The sequence below is a fragment of the Crocuta crocuta genome, unplaced genomic scaffold, assembly GCF_008692635.1.
Source record: "Crocuta crocuta isolate KB4526 unplaced genomic scaffold, BGI_CrCroc_1.0 scaffold433, whole genome shotgun sequence".
Lineage (NCBI taxonomy): Eukaryota > Metazoa > Chordata > Mammalia > Carnivora > Hyaenidae > Crocuta > Crocuta crocuta.
In genome coordinates this window covers 2,448,193-2,476,187 of record NW_027530001.1, presented here as the reverse complement: position 1 = coordinate 2,476,187, position 27,995 = coordinate 2,448,193, and the positions used below count along the sequence as shown (strand labels likewise).

At 39.5% G+C, this 27,995-nt stretch overlaps 1 long non-coding RNA gene across 1 annotated transcript; it reads right to left on the bottom strand.

The window, feature by feature from the left end:
- Positions 1 to 3: 3 nt before the first annotated feature.
- Positions 4 to 27,908, bottom strand: LOC144231219 (uncharacterized). Its single transcript, XR_013335014.1, has 3 exons — positions 27,657 to 27,908; positions 11,059 to 11,329; positions 4 to 196 (listed from the first exon to the last, which is right to left on the bottom strand). It is a non-coding gene; the product is annotated as an uncharacterized LOC144231219 (long non-coding RNA).
- Between the last annotated feature and the right edge of the window lie 87 nt (positions 27,909 to 27,995).

The window sequence follows — 27,995 nt, the reverse complement described above, 5'->3', positions numbered from 1 at the left end:
TGCCCCCTCCTGTTCTCCTCCAGGGTCCCCTGACTCCTACTTGGCATCACTGGAAGGCGGGTGTGCAATCTTCTGTGGAGTCAAGGTCTTTGCTGGCTGCTCTACAGACCCTACTTTCCCCCTCACCCAGGGGGGTCCAGCCGACTTTGCTCAGAAAAGAATGGCAAAAGTTGTGCCAAACTCCTCTTCAGTCCACCTTTGCCACAAAAAAAAAAAAAAAAAAAAAAGAAGAAGAAAAAAAAATGTTACCTAGATCCCTTCAAAGGGGTGGGATAATGTCAGTGATGCTGAGGGAGAGAAGTTGATTTGGACATTCTCTACCTCTTTACATATGAACCCTAGAAATAGCACTGCATGCATATTGAGTTTTTTTTTTAAGTGGGTCCCAAAGTTACAGAAGGGGGTCTATGTTTGCCAAGATGAAAGAAAACAGACTTGCAAATGAGATGAAATTAAAATGCTTTACTGGGGCACTGGGTGGCTCTGTCGGTTAAGCATCCAACTTCAGCTCAAGTCATGATCTCACAGTTCGTGGGTGCAAGCCCCACGATGGGCTCTCTGCTGACAGCCAGCTCAGAGCCTGGAGCCTGTTTCAGATTCTGTGTCCCCCTCTTTCTCTGACCCTCCCCTCCTCATACTGTCTCTCTCTCAAAAATAAATAAAACATTTAAAAAAATGCTTTACTGTCCCAGCAGCTTCAGATTTTTAGCTTCATTTGTTGACATGTTGGAGAGGGAGCTCCTGTAGCAGAAAGAGCATGAACTTGGACATCAGAAAGACCTGGGTTTGATACTAAGGATTCCCTCTAACATATACAGAAGGAATGAAAAAATTAGAAAATTAACACTCCGCTATCCCCCTTGTGCTTGTGATTGCAGCACACAGGAAAAGGATACTTTTACAGTGGAGAATATGGCAGTCACCACCTTAACCAAGTGATCAAGCTTTGTATCACCAACGGCACCTGAGTGGCTCAGTCAGTTAAGTGTCTGACTTGGGTTCAGGTCATGATCTCACAGTCCATGAGTTCAAGCCCCATGTCAGGCTCTGTGCAGACAGCTCAGAGCCTGGAGCCTGCTTCTGTGTCTCCCTTTTTCTCTGCCCCTGCCCTACTAGCACTCTCTCTCTCTCTCTCTCTCATAAATAAAATAAAAAAATAAAAAACATTAAAAAATGAAAAACTTTGTATCACCAATACCAGGACAGATTGACATCAGTGCCTCCCGATATGATGCAATGGAAGTCCACACCATCACCTGCATAGTGTTTTGGCTTGAATCTAATCACAAAGAAACAATCAGACAAATTCAGGTTACGGAGACATTTTACAAAGCAGTAGCCTGGACTCTTCAAAACTGTCCATGTCATGAAAGGTAATAAAATATTACTGAGACAGTTGGGAAAATTTAAATATCCGTTTAATATTGGATAACAGTGTATCAATGCTGAATATTCTTGGGAGTATGAATGGTATGATACTTATGTAAAAGAATGTCTTATTGGTGACACTAGTTAACATAGTGTTCTTTATGCTTTTTATCAACTTTTCTATAAGTCTGAAAGCCTATAGAAAGGTCTAACTTGTACTCAGACATATGGCTACACTGGCTCAGTAATTCTGGACAATACTAATGAATGCAGGTCACAGTGTAAGGACTGTAAGGCAAAATCTACTGTCTCCTTTCAGCACCAATATGGAACCCGTCTTCTTAGAATAGGGACAACGGAACAGGTATGTTAGCTTACTGCTCATGCAGAAGTCATGATGAGTATCTTTTATATACTCTTCTGTCTTTACATCTATTCTAGTTTCTTAACTGGATTAAAAACATTTCTAATGATTATTCATTTTCTTCTGATTTTTACTAGCCATCTGACTTCAACTTTGAGTGAACCTTCTCTTCTCATAATGGCTTGGGGTTTAAGGAGAGCAAAGTTCAATTTTTATCATCCCTAACTGGGAATTGTCAAATTTAAAGCCTTCCAATCTGCAAGATGTTTGGACCCATATGGAGATTTGTGCATCAACTTGTACTTACCTAATTTAGATTTTATCTGCCTTTTGTATATCTGACCCTCGAATGTGTTTTGAAATCATCTGGAATTTATCAGAATTTTCCCATGTTTTTGCAGAGCAAAACAACTTAAGTGCGTCGCCGGCAAACTTGTGCAGCTAGCTGTCAGTTTGCTCTCCCGAGCCTTGCAGCTGCAAGGAAATGCTCTTATTGGCAGACTTGACCTCGCCAGGCGGCCTCCCACAGGCTACTGTGGAGATGGTCTGTCTCTTGGAAAGGCTGCTTCTATCTTGTTTAATCATGGAGACAGAAGAGCCACAGATAGAGCTGAGATTATGGCAGCGGCTGTGATTGATTGGCGCTTTGGCCACCAAGGAGCAGGGAAGAAACTAAGAAAACAGGAAGAGAGAAACAGTGGGGGTGTCTGGGGAAGAGAGGTGGAGAGAAGACAGAGAGGAAAGAAGGACAACAAGAGAGGAGTCAGAACATAGAAGAAAACATTCCCGGAGCCAAAAACAGCTTCTTGCGTCACTCACAGATCCAAAGCCTGGGTCTGGACAGAGTTGATTCCGGGACAGAGGAGCGATGGAAGCCATGGGCCATTCATGTACATTTTACAAAGGATATTTGTAGGGCGGACAAAAGGGAAATAAATAGAGAGAAAGGGCAAAAGATCAGAATGAGAGAGAAGGCACTCGATGCAGCCTGAAATGTTCTCAGATTATGCTTGCTTTTAAGTTGCTTTTAGGGACAGACCCTGAAATCCTATTAGACAGGAAGTATACACTCATTTAGTGCCTTCTCTTGGCATTTATGAAAAAGGAAAGAACTAAATTGCTCTGTGAGAAACTCAACACACGTTTGGATTCAATTATATCCATGCAACAGGCAAAAGAGAAGGAGGAATGGTGAGGGTGGATTTGCTACATTTGTCATTATTTTTCCCATTTTACAGATGACAAAGCTGAGGTTCCGAGATGTTAAATAATAAAGGTGACACACCTAATCAGCATTGAATCCTGGTTTTGAACCTATGAATGCTTGACTCCAAAGCTGGTAATTTTTGTTTTTCAGTACCAGGTTGGTGTACAGATGTATACTACATCTTTTAAAACATATATGCATATGTGAAAATTGAACCATGAAGTCTACCAAAGCAAACAGGGCTGTACTCAAGCCAAGAACATAGTAGGAATGGAGATGATGCTGCATATACACAGAGGAGACAGTTTTGGAACTGCTAATTCTACTCCCAGTTAGAGAGCGAGAAAGAGAAAGAGGGAGGGAGGGAGAGATTCTTCATGATTTCATTATACAATTAGAACAAAGGGGAGAGAACTAAAACCAAAGTGTCGTGTCTGTGTACCAAGTAGAAGTCCGACGTTCTGTCTAGAGCATTGCTAGGCCTTGTTTTCCATTTTTTGGTGCTGCACGTGGGGGCTCTTGCCCTCAGTGTGGAGATGATGGTTGTCGCATGCATTGTTCCCAAATGTCTGGTGGAGGCTAAAACGAATGAATAAGATGGGAGGAGCGTAATGCAGTAGAGAGAGACCATGGCTGTGTGACCTTGAGTAAATCAAAGCCTCTCACAATCTTGATGTCCTTCTCAGGAACATGTGGAGGTTAGACTAGATAATTTCTAAGATTCCTTCCATATCTAAGATTCTGTGTCTTGAAAGAAATCCCAACGGAGCTAAACTGCCTGCATGGCCAAAAAGCTTGTCTCTAAGAAGGCTTTATCAGTAAAAGTGCTATCTCCTTGAGGGCTGGGAACCACCAACTGGATCCACCTCTGTCTGGTATAAGCGAGGGGAACAAACCAAGCACTGCACATTGTCTATTGGCCAATTGGATTCTTGGCGGGGAGATTCCACCTAGAGTCCCTCTATGGAGGCTTCGCTTTGCCCTCATGGCACACCAATAGATAGCCATGGGGCTGGCATCCACCAGCTGGATAATTAATAGCCTTTGAGTAACAAATTGGTGATCTCAGCCCAGCTCTGGCGATTGTGTCATAAAATAATTAAAACTGGTTAACCAACACAGCAGAGGCCAAGAAGGGGAAGGATTGAAGGAGCATAAAGCCAAATCATTCTTCTTTTCCAGTTCCTTGAAAAGGGATGAAAAGGTAGGAAAGAATGGTTAATATTTGAAGCCATGGAGTGCCTGGCTTAGATAAACGGATGGATGAGAATTCATTGAGGATCTGGACAGGTAGAGAACTCAAAGACAAATCCCCACCCACTAGCTGAGAGTGGCTAGGTAGGGTGAACCTCTCTAAACCATGATTGGCCAGGAAACAAAGTCCTTACTCTCTTCTCCAAGCAGCAGTTAAAATATCAGGAACCTCAGTTTTCTGTATGCTCATAATATAAGAAAGTACAGTGAGCTAAGGATGGTACAGACAATTGATTCTTCCCTCAATTCATCCAGGTCTCTGCTCAAAAAGTGCCTCATCACAGACCTTTCTCATCAATCTCTTTCCCCATCCCTCTACTGAGCTTACTTTTTACCACCTGACTTTATTCTTCATAGCTCTTGCCTTATTTGTGAACCGTGTATCTTCTCAACTAAAATGAACCAAGAATATGAGCCAAGAGCAATACCTGGCCCATAGTAGATGCTTAGGAAGTACTGATGGATAAATTGAATGAATGAATGAATGAAACTGCTTTTTATCTAGACCATTTTGCTGAGAAAGCTTGCTCCTCAGGGCTTCACTTAGAAACATTTAATTTCCTGGTACCTTAAATCTCTCCGTCCCCTCTCCACAAAAATCCACGCAGAAAGACAAAGAAAATCTTCTAGGTCGACTTGCTCAGCTGTGAGACTACACTGCAAGTACATGTGCAATGTATGTGAATATATTGGAGAGGTGTGCCCATTCTGGGATTATTTTAGCCTTGCTCTACCAGCATGTGACAAAGTGCCACATGACTCTGTGTTAAACAGAGGAAGACACAAGGTCACAGACTAACCGCGTGAGTCTAGCAAGAAATTCCGCCTCTGGGAGAAAGCTCTAATGTGCTTTTAAATACATGGTGAGGCCAACTTTGAAAGCGGCTCATGTTCACAGTGATCTATCTATTTGAATGATCTTTATGCATCCCTGTATATTCAAAGGTTTTATTGGCTTCTTTATATGACTACTTTTCATAGATAACAAGTGTCTTCTACACTGTAGAAAAATGAAATAGCAAAGATATAAAAATTTGTATTCACGAGAATTTGATGATACAAACTTATGCTTGTAGTATATTTCCATTCAGATGATATCGTGATGTCTTTTGAGATAGGATCACTGATAAACTATGTGCATCCTTTTGACATAAGAAGTTGGGTAGCAGAGTATAAACATATAAACACCAACTTTTACCAGATGAGGCTATCATTTGGGTATACAAAGGCTCACATTTTCTTTTCTCTTTTCAACAACGCAGATACCCTGCCCTGGTTTTTATTTATTTATGTATTTATTTTCAAGAGGAGAAAAGGGCATGTCTAGATGCTTCCCCATCTCATTGTCCCAGTATATAAGCCTTTCTATTTCTTCCTCATGATCCACACAAAGCTAACTGACATAAAAGATAAAAGCTAGGCCGAAGCAAGCCTCCTTTACCCAATGGACAAGTTCACTGAAAGGCATGTGGGGCAGTAAGAATGAAAAGTACATGGTGATGACCCAACTAGAGAATTGCAGAATGGAACGGGACCTGAGAGATAAGCCAGCCCATGCCTGTCATTTCCCAGGTTAATTCCACCGTCAAAATACCAATACAGAAAGCTGTCTAAACTGCAACCTTAGTGTAACATTTAAGAAGCCAGTTGTGACCGCTGATCTTTCTGCTATATCTACATTTAGCACTAGGTGTTGCTCTACTGCTATTTATAGACCAGATTTCTTTGATATGCAACAGGAGCTGAGCCTCCCAATTTTGAGATCCCTTCTGCAATTGCTGAGTTTTTAAGATGCTACCCTGCTAGTAATTGATAATGCTTCATCGAACCAGCTTCATTCAGTACGGCATATTGAATCCACTGAAACAGTCATTCTGCAGAGGAGCGATCAATACATGCTAGGGAACGGCTACTCCAAAGTCAAATTTTTCAAATTGTCCTAATTCAAATATTTACTTAAACTCTGTTTTTATATTATGTGCAATACAAGGGGAATGACATTGTTGCTGTGTGTTTCCTGGAACTGACTGTCTGCTACAAGGCCACAGATAAAGTTTGTTTATAGAAAAACAAAATATATAAAAAAAGTTTAGCACTGTTCTATTTGGAGCTTAATACTCCCACACATACCAAGGGGGAGAAAGGACAACTCTCTAGAACCTTTCTTTCCCTAGGGCAGCCGAGGACAGAAATGCTTTAACTCCCTCTAGTGACAGATGCATCATTACTTAGATTAGTCAGTTCTTCAGGCTGAATGATAATACCCCAAGGAGAAACAGGTCCTGCTTTAAGAGTTTCATACTGTAGGGGCGCCTGGGTGGCTCAGTCGGTTGAGCGACCAACTTCAGCTCAGGTCATGATCTCACGGTCCATGGGATCGGGCCCCACGTCAGGCTCTGTGCTGACAGCTCAGAGCCTGGAGCCTGCTTCAGATTCTGTGCCTCCCTCTCTCTCTGACCCTCTCCTGCTCACGCTGCCTCTCTCTCTCTCTCTCAGAAATAAATAAAAATATTTAAAAAAAAAAAGAGTTTCATAGTGTAGGAAGAGGGCAAATTTTCAATTCACCTTTAAGTTTTTAAAGGGAATACAATTCAGCTAGGAAATATGAATCTTTGACATCATTCTCAGTTGTTTAAACTTGGATAAATTTGATACAAGCTCCACATAAACGTTCAAGTTCTACAAGTCACATGTTATAATCATCTAATACTGAGATTAAAATTGTCTGGATATATGTAACATGTTGCTAACCATGGGTTTTTTGTTGTTGTTTTTTTTCCATTTTGGTGATCTACCAATGACTATTTGTGATACCAAAAATCAGGCAATGATACTAATAACAGTCCTAGATTTTTAGCTGAAAGGAAAGTGGAAGAAGGAAGCCAGAGTGGAAGCATCCTAATCCCATTACCAAGCTTAGCACAGTGGGAGAGAAGTAGTTAACACAAAGTTAGCTGCTAGGATCCATAACATAAACTCTTGGGTCTAGTCTTAAAGAGAGAGTTCCTTCCAATTTTTATAGTTCAGGCCTCAGGCTCAAAAAACTAAGGGCTTGGCTGAAGTTTGACTTTCTTATAAAATGTTCTTTTCAAGCTTTCTCCCCAGCACAAATCAGCCTTTTTTTCCCCGAAGATTCTATTTCCTTTACATCCTTTGAGGATAAAACTATGCTTTGTGGTTTTTAGACCATATTCACTTAGGATATTTAAAAACAGAGTGAATTCTACTGTTTCTTCCAATTCTCTCTTCACAGAGGCTCTCCTTTCCTCTCTCCTTATAGCATCAATGATCACATGGGGGTAGTATCCACTATTATTTTTGCACTTCATTTGTTACGCTCCATATGAAAGATGGGCAGCTTTTCAAAAGAGATAGGTCAAACTCCCGATCCACATTCTTGTAAACTTGGGGTAAGAGGTGTTTATGTGTTAGGAAAATTGTCTATTTCCTATAAAAGGGAGGGACAGAAGAATTTTTGAAAGCGTCCATTTTGGAAACCATGTTTAGTGAGTGGCAGGAAGGAGAGGCACAGTGTAGCAGACTCTGAGGAAATTTCTGCCACTTTTAGTCAGACCCACTTCTGTGTGTACCATTTATAGGTAAGTCAACTGGTGTATGTAGGAGATAAGAAACAGTAAGAACTATGGAAAGAGACTTATAATTTACACACACAGACATGCATACACAAATCACAGAATGCTTACCCTTTGTGTTTTTTTTTTTAAGTTTTAAAAATTTTATTTATTTGGGGGGGGTGCTGAGAGAGAGGGATAGAGAGAATCCCAAGCAGGCTCCATGCTGTCAGCCAAAGCCCAATGTGGGATTTGAACTCATGAACCGTGGAATTAAGACCTGCGGTGAAATCAAGATTTAGATGCTTAACCAACGGAGCCGCCCAGGCACCTCTTTTTTTCTTAATGCTAAACTGACCAAAGTATTTTTTAAATGCCATTGTATGAGCTCTTCTAATGGCATCTACTAATCTCTTCCATCCTTTTTTAAAAAAATTTTTGTTAATGTTTACTTATTTTTGAGAGAGAGAGACAGACAGACAGACAGAGCACAAGCTGGGAAGGAACAGAGAGAGGGAGACACAATCTGAAGTAGGCTCAGAGCCCGATGCGGGGCTGGAACCCATGAGCCAGGAGATCATGACCTGAGACGAAGTCAGATGCTTAACAGACTGAGCCACCCAGATGCCCTTCCCATCCTTTTTATTGTCTAGGCAGGTTACATTTGCATAAGTCCAAAAAGGTGAATATGGCTCCTGCTTTTGCTTAGAAAATTGTTTCCAGCCTAGCTTAACAATCTTTATTTTAAGTTCATTCCAAGAGTGAGACAAAAATCTCTCCTCCAAAAGGAAAATAAAAGCCAAATTCCTATGCTTTTGCCTCATTTCATGTTTTATTATTCTATGTCTCCTAATAATACATTCTGTAAATATTGAAATGGGCACATGTTCTGTGGACGGGGAAGTGAGGCTATGCAGTTAATGCAAGTTGCCATCTCCAGACGACGTCCATTTTAGGCCATGTGCAATTTATATATCTTTCCTCCTTTCTTGATATACAAAAATTTTAAAAAACTGTGAAAAAGATTATAGAACCCAACTATATGTATTTTGAGGTCAGTGAGGTTAATGCTCCCAGCAAGGACAGACCTGGTCTGAACTGAAGCCTGGAGATGTGCTTGCTGAGGTCCACAAATGAGAAAATGTAGTGCTGAGGGCAGACCATATTATTGCAAGGTGCTAGACTAAAAAGCTTATGAAAGTCTAGAAGCATTATTGAAGTCTAGAAATGTTTGTGTACAACCAGCTAAGCCCACATACACTGTGAAGAAGTCATTGTATGTGTTTTTAATAACAGCAATAAAAAGTTTCTCCAAATCTGCTTAGCTTTTCCTTGTTAAGTCTGAGTTAAAGACAGTCATTATGAGAAAGATGTTTCAAAGAGCACTTATACTTTGGTCGAATGAAAGAAGAATTTGCAACATAGGTTTAATTATGTTTTGAAAAGTATGATAATTTTAGTTTCTGGCAAAATTTGTATTTATTCCTTAGAGGAGATTTGCAACTTTTGGGGATGTACTTTAAAAAAGTTTTTTTTTTTAACATTTATTTATTTTTGAGAGACAGAGAAAGCGCATGAGCAGGGGAGGGGCAGAGAGAGAGGGAGATACAGAATCCAAAGCAGGCTCTGTCAGCACAGATCCTGATGTGGGGCTCAAACTCACGGACCATGAGATCATGACCTGAGCTGAAGTTGGACACGTAACTGACTGAGGCACCCAGGCGCCCTTTGGGTGCACTTTTAAGGGAGCAAAAGTCTTCCTGTTGAAGACTCATGTTAGAGTCTTCAAAATTTGGAATGAGCATTCCATAGGTTCCGCCTATCCTAAAGGTGGTGTCTGTAAACAGAGGACCTACCTCTATAGCACAAGTGAGTTACCTTTTATTGGCACTTTCTCACCATGAATGATAAGGGAATATGCTCTTTGAGGTACATCAGTTTTCCCTTCAGATTTTTTTCTGAAATATTTCAAAACACTCTGATTCCCTAGGCCATACCATCTTCCTCTGACTTGACTCCCTCCTGAAGAATTCAGCAGGAGAACCGTCTCCTGTCTTCCTTGGGGAGTCTGCTATACTTGCCACACAGGCTCCCCCACTCATTTCCTCCAGCTGCCTCTAGGCAGCCCTGGGCCCTGGGCCTTCACTCAGCAGCTGATGTGATGCTCCCGCTGCTGCCTGTCCTTGGCAGATAGTTGGAGTATGGTCTAGCACATTATCTTTGGACGAGGACTCTGGCCTTGACTCTCCTTGCTTGGGAGTTTTCTTCCTCAGGGGCTCCTCAGTGGCACACAAATACAGCTGGCCCTGGAACCTCCCTGGGCTCGTCTCAATTTGCAACAGTTTAGGCTGGTCTGGGAGCCCTCTGTTAGATAAAGATTGGGCTCTTCCTCCCAGTCATCAACTGCTTTGTGTTTAGTACTGTTTGACTCTATTGAAAGATAGGAAGGAGGGAGAGTGGGAAGAAAGGAAGAAGAAAAGAAGGAAAAGAAGAAAGAAAGAAAAGAAGAAAGAAAGATAGACAAAAAGGAAGACAAAAGGAAAGAAAGGTAAAAAGAAAGACAAAAAGAAAGAAAAAGAAAAGACAGAAAAAAGAACAGAAAGAAAGAAATTTTAAAAGGATAAAAGAGAAGGACTAGAAATGAAAATCCTAAGAGGTATATGTTTCCTTCCTGTAAAAAGTTTGTTCCCTACTTGGTTATAAGTATTCATTGCTAAATCCACTGCAGATTTTATAATAAGATGACTAAATCAGAGCGCATATCTAGATGCCAACTTAAAGACTTTTGGCAACTGTCAATCAATACCAGTCAAGCTAGCCAGGAAGCTCCTCTTCCAGGAGATGTCATTGTAAAGAACACGTTCTCTGCCTAGGACCAAATCCAGGTTCATGGTCTTAGCAAATGAGAGTAGAAGCATCTATCCATCAATCTCAAATTCAACTGTGACCTGGACTTTAGAAACCATCTTAGCTTTAACAATTTTTGACAGTCCTTGTGCAATATTTTGCACAAATACACTCAATGGGGAGGAAGTTACAAGTTAGGGAAATTGCAGAAAGGTATCTGTTCTTTAGCTGATCTTAGTATTGGGTCCAAACAAGTGCGTGGACTTCAAGAATACCAGCAGCCATAGTACTAGTCCACTGGCACTCCCAAATTCTCCCAAATTCTCTGGGATGAAGAACATCTCTCCTTCCCCCACACCCCCCCTCAATGCAATTGGGCCTATAGGGCACAGATATACAAGTAATGGAGGTTGCCACCTAATCAGAGAAGGAGGAATAGGCCTCACCTTGTTCCAGGGGTGGCATTTTCATTAATGATACTTGACATCATGGTAGCTTTGAGCCAGATTTGCTCGCAGATCTTCCTGGGCCTGCAGGCAGCTCAAGTTCTCGGTCTTGTACCTTCTCTCTCTCCGGTCGCCTCCCATCCCAGAGGTGGAGAGAAGACTTGTTGAACTGGACACGTAGCACTGCTTGGTATCTCAGTGATTTAACCCACACTCCTATTCCTCTGAAATTATTGTGAATCTTGATTCTGATATTTTTCCCTGTTTCCATCTGCAAATTTAATAGACACAAATTTATTATTTCCACGTAAGTTATTAGATGAAGCTCTGTGCAGTCCTGTGGCAATTCATGAAAGGCACTGCTCCAGGTTGAGAATCACACATTATAATAAACACTTTTTAGAGATTATTCAATCAATTTTGGTTCCATATAATAAAATAATCAGAAATACCATGTATATGCATTCTCCTGATTTATCCACTCAGTAGCTCTATCCAAATATTATATCAGGTTTATTTATGATAACTAATTCCTGGGGAACTCTTGCTGACTCATTGTGACTCCTTCATCTGAGAAAAACACTAATATCCATGAGTAGTTTTCTGTTTATAAAAGTAATAAGTGGCTCTTTCCAAACAGGTTTTTAAAATAAATGCATTAAAGAGAAAACAAAAGCCACTTAAAATCTCACTACTTAGCACTGCAAACAGTTTGGTTAATTTCTTTTCAGCTTGCTGTCTCCCTGTCTCCACTCTATCTCTTGTTCTCTCCCCTGCACGCATCTTTCAGTCCCCTCCACCATTCACCCTGTTATCTTCTCTTCCCCCCAGCTCAAAGAATTGGACAATAGTCACCTGGCACTTTGAGGGGGATATGGGTACAACAAAACCAGAAAAAAAGGGTAAGAGAATTTTTACCCTTAATGTGAAAAGCTGCAAGACTAGCTGTAAAATAGAAATGTCTGCCTGCATACTTGCAGATTGGATTTTTTTTTTTTTGAGAGAGAGAGAAAGCATGCACGTGGCTGGGGAGGGGCAGAGAGAGAGGGAGAGAGAATCTTGAGAAGGCTCCATGCCCAGCATGGGGCCCAACACGAGGCTGGACCTCATGACAGTGCGATCATGACCTGAGCCAAAATCAAGAGTCAGACACTTAACTGAGCTACCCAGGCATCCCTAAGAGTATTAGTGAACAGGTCAGAGGAAGTCAAGGAAGGCTGAGGTGTAGACTTGGAGATATTACAGTCACCAAAACCCTAGATCAAGAGAACACAGCCTCAGCCTATCATCTGCACAAGGGAGCCACGTGGGTGTCAAGTCAGTGCCCAGGTGGTCTTGTTGATGTCCAGTGGAATCTACCAGTCAACAGTGACCAGCCAACTGTCTTGACACTGTGCTCTCTTCAATGGCTTCAATAAGATCGGGGGAGCAGATACCTTTCATTAGCATAAAGCCCTATCTGTATTAAATGACACCCAAGTAAAACCATTGTCCTCTGCCCTCCAACATATATGTCTAATCTGACATATGAACCAGAAGCCCAGTGTAAGAAGACTGTTGCCACAACATCTCCCACTCTGAAGATAGTCTTTCTTCTTTCATCCATCAGAAGAAACTTCCGGGGCACCTGGGTGGCTCAGTTGGTTGAGCGTCCGACTTCGGCTCAGGTCATGATCTCATGGTTCGTGGGTTCAAGCCCCGCATTAGGTTCTGTGCTGAGAGCCAGCTCAGAGCCCGGAGCCTGTTTCAGATTCTGTGTCTCGCTCTCTCTGACCCTCCCCTGCTCACGTTGTTTCTCTCTCTCTCTCTCAGAAATAAATTAAAAAAAATTTTTTTAGAAAAAGAAGAAACTTCCATGCCATTCTCTCCCTGCTTTTTCCTCATTCTTCTTCCCTAGCATTTCTGTCCATCAGCTGGTAAAGGTCAGTCTCTTTATCTGCACGTAAGTCATGTCTACCTCTCCGGGTAGTGTTAGGCTGTCCCTCTCTACCCTTGCACAGTACCTATGTCTGGTCTCCATTGTAACACTAATCTCTACATCAGCACAGTAACTTTATTTTTAAGTTTATTTATTTTGAGAGAGACAGCAAGTGTAAACAGGGGAGGGGCAGAGAGAGAGAGAGGGAGGGAGGAAGAGAGAGAGAATCCCAAGTAGGCTTTGCACTGTCAGCATGGAGCCTGACACAGGGCTGGATCTCAAGAACTGTGAGATCATGACCTGAGCTGAAACCAAGAGTCAGATGCTTAACTTACTGAGGCATCAGGCGCCCCAGCACTGTAACTTTTCATGATCTAATCTGGGCCTCCCACTAGAATGTGAGCTATAGGTTAGGGATTCTATTATCTTATTGTCTTCCCCAACTACGCTAAGTGTTTAGCATAGGTTCAGTGTTCAATAAATTATGACTGAATAATTAGTTCATTTTATCTAGAGTCACATTTTTTCCTTGTTGAACACTTGGACACCAGTTTTCCTCTTCCAGTCTCCTGGTGATCTCCATATTCTTCCTGACTCTTCATTATCAAGCACAGGGTGTGCAATTGTAACTACAACGTTTTTAGTGGCCTGGAATGTCAAACACCTAGGTTTAGAAACTGGAACTTAGAAGAGCTAAGAGTTCTCTAGGAAGAGAAATGTTCTTTAGGAAATAGTCTTAAATTTTTTTTTAATGTTTATTTATTTTTGAGAGAGAGAGAGAGACAGAGTGCAAGTCAGGGAGGGGCAGAAAGAGAGGGAGACAGAATCTGAAGCAGGCTCCAGGCTTTGAGCTGTCAGTACAGATACCAATGAGGGCTCAAACCCATGAACCATGAGATCATGACCTGAGCCAAAGTTGGATGCTTAACCGAATGATCTGCCCAGGTGTCCCTGAAATAGTCTTTTAAATTTGAACTTCGTATTTATCATGAGTCCTTTTATTCAGGGCTTGATTCTTTCTTTTTTATTAATTTTTAAAAAATATTTATTTTTGAGAGAGAGCGTCAGAGCATGAGTAGGGGAGGGGCAGAGGGAGAGGGAGACACAGAATCTGCAGCAGTCTCCAGGCTCTGAGCTGTCAGCACAGAGCCCAACGCTGGGCTCAAACTCACAGACTGTGAGATCATGACTGAACCAAAGTTGAATGCTTAACTGACTTGACCACCCAGGTGCCCCAGAGCTTGATACTTCCTAATAAAATTATTACTCTTTTGAATTTTGGGTTCTTCTTTCCATCTATTCCATCTAAACTTTGGAAGGCCAAGAAACGTCAAGAACATTCCTTGAAAAGTCTTTTGCTATGTAATCATGTCAAAATTTCTTTAGATGTTTTTTGAAATCTGCTTGTCTAATGTTTAGAGTTTGTGTGTGAGCATATTCAGGGTTCCCAATTTTGGGCTTGTTGTAAATGCTAAGAAAAAAAATAGACACTTTCTGATCTTAAATAGACAACCCAACTTTACAACTTAGGGAAGTAGAAAAAGAAGAACAAACTAAACCCAAAGTTAGCAGGAGGAAGGAAATACTTTAAGAGCAGAGATAAGTGAAATAAAGACTAAAAAAACAATGGAGAAAATCAACGAAAACAAGATTGGTTCTTTGAAAAGATTAACAAAATTGAGAACCTTTAGCTAGATGGACTAAGAAAAAAAAAGAGAAAATCCAAATTACTAAAATCAGAGATGAAAGTGGGAACATTACAATTGATTCTGCAGAAATAGAATTATAAGAGAGTACTATGAACAATGTACCTCAAACAATTGGATAACCTAGATGAAATGAACAAATTACTAGAATCACAAAACCTATCAAAATGCAAAATGTGATATAATATAATACATATCAGATATGATGGAATACTATTCAGTCTTAAAAAGGAAGGAAATTCTGCAATATGCTACAATGTGCATGAAACTTTAGGACATTACCCATGTGAGGTAAGCCAGACCCAAGACAGTGCTCTACCAATTTGGGGCTTAGTTCTTCTTTTTCTAATTAATTTGGATATAAGGCTAGATTGTTTATTTGAGATTTTTCTTGTTTCTTGAAGTAGGGCAGGATCCCTATAAACTTCCCTCTTAGAACTGCTTTTGTTGTGTCCAAAACATCTTGGAATGCTGTGTTTCTATTTTCATTTGTCTCAAGGTATTTTTAAAATTTTTTCTTTGATTTCTTCATTGGCCCCATTGGTTATTTAGTAGCATGTTGTTTAGTCTCGATGTGTTTTTTTTCTCTAGTTTCGTTTTTTTCTTTTTATTGATTTTTAGTTTCATACCATTGTGGTAAAAAAAAATGCTTGGTATGATTTCAATCTTCTTACATTTTTTGAGACTCTTTTGTAGCCTAACATGTTTTGGAGAACATTCCAGTTGCGCTTGAAAAGGATGTATGTTCTGCTGTTTTTGGATGGAATGTTCTTTATAGACCTGTTAAGTTCATCTGGTCTAATGTATTGTTCAAAGTCACTGTTTCCTTATTTAATTTTCCATCTGGATGATCTATCCATTGATATAAGTGGGTTGTGAAAGTCCCTACTATTATTGTATTACTGTTAGTTTTTCCTTTTATGCCTGTTAATGATTGCTTTATGTATTTAGGTTTTCCTAATGTTGAGTGCATAGATATTGTTATATCTTCCTGCTGGATTGATCCCTTTATCATTATGCAATGCCCTTCTTTGTCTCTTGGTAGTGTGTGTTATCTTATTTATTAAAACATTTTAAGTTTATTTATTTATTTTGAGAGAGAGAAAGAGAGAGAGAGAGGGAGAGGCAGAGAGAAAGAGAGAGAGAAGGAGAGAGAGAATCCCAAGCAGGCTCCTCACTGTCACTATGAGCCTAACACAGGGTTTGAATCTATAAACAGCAAGATCATGACCTGAGCCAAAATCAAGAGTCATGGATTAACCAACTGAGCCATCCAGGCACAACTGCTAGTTTGTTTTGAAGTTTATTTTGTCTGGTATAAGTATTGCTACCCCCACTTTTTACTAGTTTGCCTCTATTGTGTGAAATCTTATTCCATCCTTTCACTTTCAGTCTGTATGTGTCTTTAGGTCTGAAGAGAGTCTCTTGCAGGCAGCATACAGATGGGTCTTGTTTTTTTTATCCATTCAGTCACCTTATATCTTTGATATAGAACATATAATAGGAGAATTTAGTCCATTTAAAGTAATTATTATTATTATTAAAAAATTTTTTAAGGCTTTAAAAAAACAGCATGAGCAGGGGAGGGTCAGAGAGAGAGGGAGACACAGAATCTGAAGCAGGCTTCAGGCTCTGAGCTAGCTGTCAGCACAGAGCCCGACGCGGGGCTTGAACCCCTGAACTGTGAGATCATGACCTCAGCCGAAGTCGGACGCTTAACCGACTGAGCCACCCAGGCACCCCACATTTAAAGTAATTATTGATAAGCATGTACTTATTACTGTTTTGTTAATTGTTCCTGGTTATTTTTGTAGTTTTTCCCTGTTTCCTCCTCTATTGCTCTCTTCTTTTGTGATTTGATGACTTTCTTTAATGATATTCTCTGATTCCTTTCTCTTTATTTTTTGTTTATCTATTATAGGTTTTAGTTTGTGGTTACCATAGGGTTCATATATAACACGCTATAGACAGCAGTCTATTTTAGGTTTTAAGTCACTTAAGTTCAAAGCAGTTTTTAAAGCACTATGTTTTTACTCCCCCCACCACATTTTATGAATTTGATGTCATATTTTACATCTTTTTTATTTGGTAGGATACAACTAATTTTATAGAGATATAGCTGATTTGACCACTTTTGTCTTTTAACTTTCATCTACGCTTTATAAGTGATGAACCTTTACTACGTGTTTGTTTTTACCAATGAAATTTTTTCTTTCATAATTTTCTTATTTCTTATGGCTTTTTCTTTTCCACATAAAAAAGTCTCCTTAATATTTCATGTAAGGCTGGTTTAGTGGTGATAAATTCCTCTAACTTTTGTTTGTCTGGGAAACTCTTTATCTCTCTTTCAATTTTTTTTTAAATAGTTTATTGTCAAGTTGGTTTCCATATAACACCCAGTGCTCATCCCCACAAGTGCCCTCCTCCATGCCCATCTCCCCCTTCCCCTCCCCTCCATACCCATCAGTCCTCAGTTTATTCTCAACATTCAAGAGTCTCATGATTTGCCTCCCTCCCTCTCGCCCCATATTTCCCCCCCTTCTTCTCCCCCATGGTCCTCTGTTAAGTTCCTCCTAATCCTCCTATACGTGCAAGCATATGGTATCTGTCCTTCTCTGCCTGACTTATTTCACTCAGAATAACACCCTCAAGGTCCATCCATGTTGCTACACATGGCCAGATTTCATTCCTTCTCATTGCCATGTAGAAGTCCATCGTATAGATGAACCACATCTTCTTGATCCATTCGTCCGTTGGTGGACACTTAGGCTCTTTCCATGTTTTGGCTATTGTTGAGAGTGCTGCTATGAACATTGGGGTACATGTGCTCCTATGCATCAGTACTCCTGTATCCCTTGGGTAAATTCCTAGCAGTGCTATTGCTGGGTCATAGGGGAGTTCTATTGTTAATTTTTTGAGGAACTTCCACACTGTTTTCCAGGGGGGCTGCACCAGTTTACATTCCCACCAACAGTGTGGGAGGGTGCCCGTTTCTCCACATCCTCGCCGGCATCTAGAGTCCTCTGATTTGTTCATTTTAGCCACTCTGACTGGTGTGAGATGGTATCTCAGTGTGGTTTTGATTTGTATTTCCCTGATGAGGAGTATTTTCTCACACCATACACAAAAATAAACTCAAAATGGATAAAGGACCTGAACGTGAGACAGGAAACCATCAAAACCCTAGAGGAGAAAGCAGGAAACAACCTCCTTGACCTCAACCGCAGCAATTTCGTACTTGACACATCCCCAAAAGCAAGGGAATCAAGAGCAAAAATGAACTATTGGGACCTCATCAAGATAAAAAGCTTCTGTATGGCAAAGGAAACAATCTGTAAAACTAATAGGCAACTAACGGAATGGGAAAAGATAGTTGCAAATGACATATTAGATAAAGGGCTAGTATCCAAAATCTATAAGGAACTCACCAAACTCCACACATGAAAAACAAACAATCCAGTGAAGAAATGAGCAGAAGATATGAACAGACACTTCTCCAAAGAGGACATCCAGATGGCCAACAGACACATGAAACGATGCTCAGCGTCCCTCATCATCAGGGAAATACAAATCTCTTTCAATTTTGAATAATAACAGTGCCAGGTAGAGTATTCTTGGTTGTGTTTTCCTTTCAGTCCTTTGAATATGTCATAGGGCTCCTTCTAGCCTGCAAAGTTTCTGCTGAAAAATCAGCTGACAGCCTACTGGGTGTTTCCTTGTATATAACTAGTTGCTTTATTTTCTTTACTTCTTTTGAACAGATTTTAAGTTATTCATTGTTGTCTTCAACATTTATATGCAAAATTTTGGTGATACATATGTAATTTGTGTAAAATTTAAAATTTACATTGCTAGCCATATGCTGTATTTGGTGTACAGCTAGCTGAATTATATAAAAACAAAACTCAAAGAAAAAAAAGAACTTTGTATATTCTTCATTTTTAACTCTTGAGTCTAAGTTGCATTTTAACATTTATTGCAAAGGGCAATCTCTGTTAAGTGCTAGCCTAAAGCCTTCTTAAAGTTTTGTAAACAAAATTATGAGAAAAGATTCCTTGATTTGTATATATTCTACTTTAACCAATCTATTTTCATAAGGTTGAAGCTTATAGAAACTATTTTATAGTGATTAACTGAAATAATAGGCTGAATATAAGATATACTCTGACTACCAGTTATTTATTACCTATAAATCAAATTTCCTAGAGCAAACATTAAACTATACAACCCAAACAAAATAACTGGACTTAAAATTTTCTGGAGAGAAGAAAGAAAGTATGTATGTATGTATTTATAAATAAGAAAATTTTATTTTAAAAATTGTTTTAAATGTTTTATTATTTATTTTTGAGACAGAGAGACAGAGTGCCAATGGGGGAGGGGCAGAGAGAGATAGAGACACAGAATCCAAAACAGGCTCCAGGCTCTGAGCTGTCAGCACAGAGTCCCATGCAGGGCTCAAACTCATGAGCCAAGGAGATCATGACCTGAGCCAAAGTCAGACACATTGGTTAACAACTGAGCCACCCAGGTGCCCACGAAGAGAATTGCTTGAATAAAATATTTTGGTAAATGCAAGCATCCTCCCACAAGTTTCCATTGAAGTACAAATAATGTGAGGAAAACGATATGGCATCCAAACATCAGCAAATAATTGTAGAAGATGCATAAATCAAATTGTGGGCAAAGGGAAGAAACAAGTGTTAGAACAAATTACACAGTGTTCGAGGCTTGCTATACAGTTGGAGGAAAGAATGAATGTTTCTGTAATGTCTGGGCTTCTGTTGGATTCTGCTTTAATTAAATGCTAACAGTAATGTTTGAGTTTTATTAAGCACTGGTAATCAGCAGAAGTCATACTGCCTGCTTCACTGGAATATTTTGGAAATGGGGGTGGGTGCATTTTTGATCAGCAGTGATTGGGTGCCATTTACTGGCATGTAATGGGTGCAGGCCAGCAATGCTAGCAGTCTGTTGTGTGTGGAATGGTTTTGTACAATGAAGAGTTGTCCTTTGTCTCACACAGGTCTTACTGGACATTTGCGTAGGTAAAAAACCTGGTAATTATCTGGGCCTAGAACCTAAACTCTGTTTTATGTATACATTCAAAATATTGCTTCCCCTTTTTTCATATACATTGCATTTTTTAGAGAATGTAACCAGTGTACAAATTGAGGAAAAACTGTTTGGAATTTTGCTAAGAGTTGTTTACCAACAACTTTTGTTCACCAAACAGTCATGAACTCATTTGGCAGCAAAACCTGACCTGAATTGATTTGAGGCCATTTGGAAAATTATGTCACCCATGGCAACACTTTCATCAGTCAACAGTTGTAACAGTCACATTCAAATGTCAATATAAAGAAACTGTGTTGACCCTTTCCATTCAAACTGTCCAGCTTTAAGGGGACCAGTAGCACTATAATCACTCATGAACTTACTAGAATTGCCCCGTCCTAGACCTGTGAAATCAGAATCCATATTTTAACAAGAACCCAGGTGATGTGTATGCACATCAAAATTTGAGGAGCAATTATATGGCAACAATTATATGGAAATTTGTCTTAAATAAAAACATATAGGCAATACCAGCACTGGACCCTTTTATTTATGTCTTCTAGTGTGGTTTGTCTGAGAATTTTACATATTGAGAGATCACCTATTTTATTATAATTTACTTTCTCTTACTTCTCCTTTATTGTCAATACATCATACATAGTTTTCCAAACTATGAATTACACTTCAAGATAATAAAGGGGATATTGCCATAATAAAAAGGGTGTGTGGCTGTGATAGGGCTGAGGGCTACTGAATAATGGGAAGATGTACTGATGAAGAAAAATACATTCCCAACATATATGAATTCCATACCCAAAACAATGTTTTATGGAAAGACGGTGTCAATATAACCACTGGTGGAAGAGCTGCTTTGTCTATTTGGATTCTGGGATAAAGATACAGAGATAGCTTCAAAAATAAATGTATTCACTGCATCATTCAGAGGCAAGAAGCTCTTGCTGTAAAGACACTGAAGCCAGAAGTGTACACATTGCTACAAGATGTTGCTGATAGAGATAATAGTATAAAATCCAGATCTTTAAACTATTGTAAGCGATTCACTGTTCTTGGTAGAGATGATGAGTGATGTTGAAAACATTTTGCATCATGGACAAGGTCTCCAATTTTATCATACATGAGTGTCTTTCAGAATTGTCCATTTTAAAGGAACTACATGTTCTTAGTTTTAAAAACACTTGTGTTCCACATTCTGTCTTTTCTGTGGTAACAAGTGCCTAGCAATTCTGGGATAGTACAGTGGAATTTTAAAATACACTGTACCTTCAAAATAAACGTGCTACTTTAATAGTAAGTGGGAGTTTCTGCTTTTGAAGGAAACTTGGGCTGTGGTGTGATCATAATGATAGGAGACCTTTGCAAAATGCTTCCTTCCTAACTGACTGATTTTAGAAAATCAGTCACATCTGCCCACTTTGAAAAACTTGGAAGTAGACATTACTAATTCATTTTAAAAACCTTCCTCCAAATGACTTCAAATGGGTCTTAGGTCCACTTATTGAATACATTTGTTAAAACTATAAAAATGCAACATCTCTGATTAGTTGGCAAAAAAAAAAAAATAGTGTTCCCTAAGATAGTGAATGAATTGGTGAGACGAGGAAAAGGTTATTGACTGCAGACTCTATTCATTTCTGTTTCAATTCAAGTCCCTGGTGCCTTACCTGCAATTCTAAAACAAAAAATTTTGAGAACCAGAAGTTTTGCTCATAAGTCATATGATAACAAAATCTGACCTGCATTGACTGAAGGCTTTTTATAGTCTTTATTTTTCCATGCAGTATGCTTACTCACATCGTTTGATGCAGAAATACAAAGTGTTCAGGTATGGGGTGCGGTCCCAGGCCTTGCTGGGGGAGCAATGTAATATATGTCATGTAAATTTTCTAAAAATTGATAAAATTCTGAGTATCCTAATTTTTTCTGATCCTAAGGGTTTTGGAGGTGCGGGCCTGTGCAGATTCCCGGCAGTGAATATGAGATGAGTAAAGGACTGGAAAATAATTTTGATGTAATGCAGGGGTCTTTTGTATGGTATTTTAAAGTTAAGGATCTAAGACTCTGGAATTTGTTTCCTGAATTTTTGTTGCTATAAGGATAGTGGAATTATATCTTTGGGCAGAAGGCCTGTAAGTCAAAGTTAGCTCGTAAGCCAAATAAATTGCCCTGATAAAGAAATCAGCCATCCATCCATTCCACTTTGTCCTTACAGGGAAGTTCTGATCTGGGGAACATCTCAGCTCAATTGAAGCTGTGAGCTCAGAGTGTTTTGAGAGATGCTTTTCCCATATCTGAGGTGTGAGGGTGGGGGTGGGGGTGGGGTCTTGACTGGCCTCACAAAGTAGCCTAAGACATTAGTTCCAAAGTACATTTTTGCTTTGACAGATTGTACAAGTGTGAGAACCTATACCAGCAACAGTTTAGAGTGAATGCCCATAGGATTGCATTTCTATTGGAAAATGAAAAATGATGCAGGGAGATGAAAATGTTTCCAAACTCCTTAGCTGTTAGCAAACGTTTGCCAAGAAAACACTTCCCTAATTCTCTGGAGGTTCTAAAAGATTAGAAGGCACACGGGCAGGGGACCAAGTGACTCTCACCCTGGGAAGTTTTGTCTTTCTTACTATCACTAAAGAAACCTTTTATAACAAGTCCTTCTATTTCTATTCTAAGTAAAACCATTTGCTGGTATAGCAAACATAACTTTCTAAATCTAAACGGAACTAGGAAAGAATAAAACCAAACCAGTGTTTGTAGAAATATTTTTCTTTAAAAAATGCAAAGAATGGCAATTATAATGGAATAGAACGGTGTCTGAAGCTAGATGATTTTGAGACTGAAGGTGTCCTATCTGATTTCAACCAGCACTGAAGTTAGGAAACTAAAATGCTGATTTGGTTGTATGTTTATTTGGGTGAAAGCTGAGTCAAAAACTTGATGGGAAAGAAATCTGTCTGTAATTTTGAAATGGGAGTATGTATGGTACAGGAACTGGTGGTAGAAATGAGTCCTATAGGCAAAATTGCAAGAGCTCAAATTTATTTTCACAAACACAGAGAACGTTTGCCTAGCTGAAGATAAAAATGCAACAGCAGTGTAATGAATTGGTCCCACTGCTGCCTTTACTAATTCACCTCCCCATGAACTGATACCCCTGCCAAATAAGGCTCATATTGGTCTTCCTGAGTATTGGTTTCTTTGCTGTCTATACCAACATGCAGAATCTGACCACTTCCAAAACCTCCATGCCTCTCACTCTAGTCCACCCTTGCTTAGATGGTTATTTTGTCTTCGAGCTTCTACCCTCACTCCCCCCAGCATGCAGTCTATTCTCCATATAGCCATCACTGTGGTCCTTCTATAACAAGTTAGATTATGTCGTTCTTTGGCTCGAAGCTTTCCACATCAAGTAACATTAAGTTCAAACTTCTTCCTTTTAGGAACTTGCTCCCCGTCGCCTCTGATTCCAGTTTTATTACTTGTCTCCTTGCTCATACACTCTAGTCATCTTTGTCTCCTTAACCCTTGAAAACACCGAACACATTTCTAGCTCACCATCTCTGTACCTCTAGTCCCTCTGCCTAGATGCTCTTTGCCCAGAGAGCTGATGGGCTTTCTCCGTTTGTTCTGTTCCAAGGTTATCTTACCAGAGAGGCCTTCACTGCCAATCTCCTCCTATCCCACCCTGGAAGCTTTTTCCTTTATCCTGGTTTATATTTCTGCATGGTACCCATCATCTCCTCTGTATTTCAGGTCTGTCTTCCTACAGAAAATCAGAGGCTTCTTCTGTTCATGCAATATCCTTAGCTACTATAACAGTACCTGCAGCATAGTGGGTTTCCAGAATGTATGCATGGATAGATACTTAAATTTCATGTTAAGCCTGAAAATCAAAAATACAGGAGTATGTTGGATAAAATAGCTTTGAAAAAAATTTTTTCTTTATTATGGTTTTCTAGAGCCATTGCTTTCTTGAGATCATTTTTTACTGTACAATTTATGGATTTTTTTGAAACCACATACAGATGTTTTATAGTTATTTATTTTTATATGTTTATTTATTTACTTTGAGAGAGAGAGAGAGAGAGCGAGAGAGCTGGGGAAGGTCAGAGGGAGAGGGAGAGGGCCAAAGAGAATCTCAAGCAGGCTCTGTGATGTCAGCACAGAGTCTGAGGGGAGGCTTAATTCCAGCGAGATCATGACTTGAGCCGAAATCAAGAGTGGGGTGCTTAACCCACTGAGCTACTCTGGTGCCCCTCCAGTTACTTTAATACAATTGTAGCAATCAATTGATATACACTTGTTCTAAACATTCACTCTTTTAAATTATTTTGTATGTTTTCTTATTTAATAATCATGCTACCTCATATATGTACATATCCATATACATATATATGTATACATGTACATATACATACATATATGTATATTTGTATGTACAAATCCACGAAAATGAGTACCGTTTTAAACAACAAGTAAACACTGAAAATATAGAGATATTGTAAACATGTCATTAGACTTATTGAATGACTGTTGGATAAGAAAATCCTTCAAAGGGCCTGGCTAAGGGTAACAGAGAAGATTCATCCCTGTTTGGGGCTGTAGGTGTCTAATGTGGCCCCTTTTGAAGAATCAGGTAGTAGACAGCTTCATGTTATTGGGGGAAATTATAAAACATTAATGGTTCACAGAAAGCTAAAATGAAGATATAGAGACACAAAGCTTTATATACTTTGGCAAGATGCACTCTGTTCCTCATTCTCTCTTGATATTTTTGGCCACAGCCATGGTCATGTATTTTTTAATTTAATTAATTAATTAATTAATTAGGTCATGTGTTTTTTAAAAATTTTAAGTCTTGATAACCACACTTTCTCATCTTCCTGTCATTGTCATGATGGCTGACTTGATTTATGTCAGCAGGTGATCAAGGATAAAATATCTTCCTCTGTATTCTGTGTTTTCAGAGTAGATGTGTGCTGTGGTTAATTAGTATTAATAATTAAATGTTTACAAATTAATAAACGAAGTGAGTGGTTGATAACCAGGGGACTGGCAGGTGGACCAAAAGACACAGAAGTCACACAGGTTATGTGACTGAGGACTGCTGGGGGCAAACAATGGATGCAGACCCTTGGTTGTCTGAAAGAAAAGGCACTGGGGGCTCACAGACTTAAGGCAAGGCTGGGAACAGCAAATACTGAGGAAGTGCAGAGGTTAAAAACAAAAAAATCAGGAAGTAGGAAACTGTTTCTCATAGGGTCACCCGAGTTCGGGCAACGCTGTTGCTGGAGCTGCAATTGCCTTTGCTCAGTGAATCTCATCTCAAACATCAGCTGCTCTCTTGTTCGGTCCACCTGGCCTTTGAGGTAAATGAAGTGGTGGTGGGAGGGAGGAAGGATCTGCCCTTTGCTTTGGAGACTGCTGCACCCAACTGTCCTCTTGCTGAGACTATATCCTATTTGGGGAGGGCTAATCCTCTAAAAGAAAACAGATCTCTCAGAAAAGATGATAGATGCTGGGCATCCTCAAATGACCTAGATGATTTGAACAGCAGTATACATATAAAAAAACACCATCAGGGAAAATCTGGGGTAATGCATTGGTAAGTAAATTTTAAAGAACAATCTATAAATAATATGTGTATTAGTAATCATACTTTACCATGTATTCTATAAGTAATATATACACACACACATAATATGTTTCTATTAAATGCATTAATGCAAACTAACAAGAGCAATAATATAAAAACAAGGCAATGGACATAAATATATCATTGTCAGTCAACAGCACAAATAATAAACATGAAAAAAAGTGTTCATCATTATTGATTATTGAATGAGTCCTGCTTAAAACAAGATATGATTTTCATCCATCCCATTTTCAAATATAAGAAACTAATACTTAATAGTGGAAGGTGTTTTCACAGCATCTCACAGATCTTTGAAAATGTTCATAAATGTTGATCCAGTAGTTGCACTTGTAGGACTCTATCCCAAGAATTTAGATATCTCAACAAAGATTGGTATTTACAATGTTCATTCCAGAATGTTTGTAAACTGCCTCAAAGTCTCAAAACATCCTAAGAACCATCAGTAGGTGAACAGATGAAAATAAATGATTGGAATATTCTTCAACCATTAAATATCATATTTACAAAATTAGTGACAGTAAAAAATAGTTAGATGAGGAGGATTCTAAATTGTACCGCATGATGCTAATTTTGTAATGAGTATTTGTTTAGGTATAGAAAGTGAACAAAAAAGAAAAGTACCAACACACAGTGGGTATGTTGGGGGGTTATAGGTTATTTTAATTCAAAAAATTTTGTGTTCTGTTATCTCCAAAACTTTGTATTTTTGTAAAACAGACATGTGGGAATTATAAAAATGGGCATATATTACTTTTATACTGAGAGGAAAAGATGCAAATTAAAGAGAATTTAGAATTTTGATAAAAATGTCAGACGTGTATCCAGATGGATATATAATAGGATTTTGTAGTCACATTTTCTTGACATCTCTGAAGACAGGCAAGATTTGGAAAAAATAATGGCAACAACGAACAATCAGCAAACCTCTCAGGAAAACAGAAATCATTACATACAGAATCATACTACACCTAAAACTTCTCTTTGGCAGTCCATAGCATATGCTTTTCTATCAACAACATATGGCCTTTTACTATTTGATTCCTCTAGCACAGGGAAGCAGAAATTCAATTATTGTGAAGGCACTTAAATAATTTTATTTCTCATTATAGTTAATAGGAAGACCTATTGTGGTAGGTTAGTGCCAAATGTTCTAATGATGATACTTAGGAATTTGGGCTGCAATTTTATAGCCTGCTGCTTCTCAATCAAAAGCATTACGATTTCTAAAGACAAGCTTGTAAGAGTGCAGTTAATTGTGTGTAGAACACTTACCAAATCATCTGTGACTAATAAAACTTGAGAAAGAAGAGGAGGAAAGAGTATTCAGCCTTTCAGTAACATGCTTGTCTAACACTTGCCAAACTCTTCTTAGGCAATTCTCTGTTTGCTCAGAGAGCCATGTGTTTAATTGTAAAAAGCTGTCAGTATCCTAGGATTTAAAAGACATCAATCATTTCTGTCAACAAGGAAAGAGTGACGGCTGCATGACTCTTCTATCATTAGGAAAAGATGTGCTCAAGAGAAAAAAATGTGGTCTAGGGAGGGATGAGCAACTATAGGTTACAGGAAAAAAGAGTTCCAGACTGCAATTTCACCCCTCTCCCCTTCCCCTGGGCTGGAATATGACATTTTTCACTTTTGTGGTTCCATGTTTGCAGTAAGAAATTATGTAACTCAGCCAGACTCAGCTTTGCAATAGCCACTAAGTGCTTTAAAGTGGCCATGGTCATTAACAGTTTGGTGTATGCGGGGGCGATTGTTCCTTGGCCTTGGCAGAATGCAATATAATGTAATGAGGTTGGAGGTGGCCTATATTCAAAACCATATTCCAAAAGGCCTGGTAGTCAAGCCACAAGATAACTGGTCCTCTTTCTCCTAAGATTTTTATTCTAGGTGGACTAAAAACATAAAAAATTCTGTATTTGAACAGCTCCATGGGTAGACTGGGAATTTTCCATTTTATTCCCAAACTTATCATTTTATGTTAAGATTTCTGAATTATACTCAGCTTCGGTTTTACACACATCGAGACACAAATTCCAGTATTCTGTGTTCTAAGTTGGGTGACCTTAGGCTGGATACTTCACTTTCCTGAGGCTCAGTTTCCTTATCTATCAATTTGCAATAGCACCAATCTAGGAAGTTGAAAGAAGGCTTTCTAGGTGATGTCAACAAGGCTTCCATGTCTAAACTGTGTCACCTCAAGCAAATTATTTCATCTCTTCGACCCGCGTTTCCCTACCTGCAAAAGGCCACTCGTGGCTACCGGCTGCGGTAGACGAGGCAGGATAACACACGCAAAGCTTCTGGAACGGCGCCTGGGCACTTGGTGGCTTAAGAGCACCTGAGAGGCATAGCAATAATGCTAGTGAACATTCCATTGGTTGATAAGGCTGGGTCGCGAAACTTCGGGAGAAGGGAGAAGAAGAAACGGGGACGAGGACATCCGGCGGCCCTCCGGAGCCCTTCGGCCCAGCCTCGGCGGCCAGCCTGCGCCGCCTCGCCCCACCCCTGCCAGGCCGGGGCGAATCCGGGCGGCGAGTTCCGGGCGGCGGCGCAGCGCAGGCCCCCCTCAGGCCCT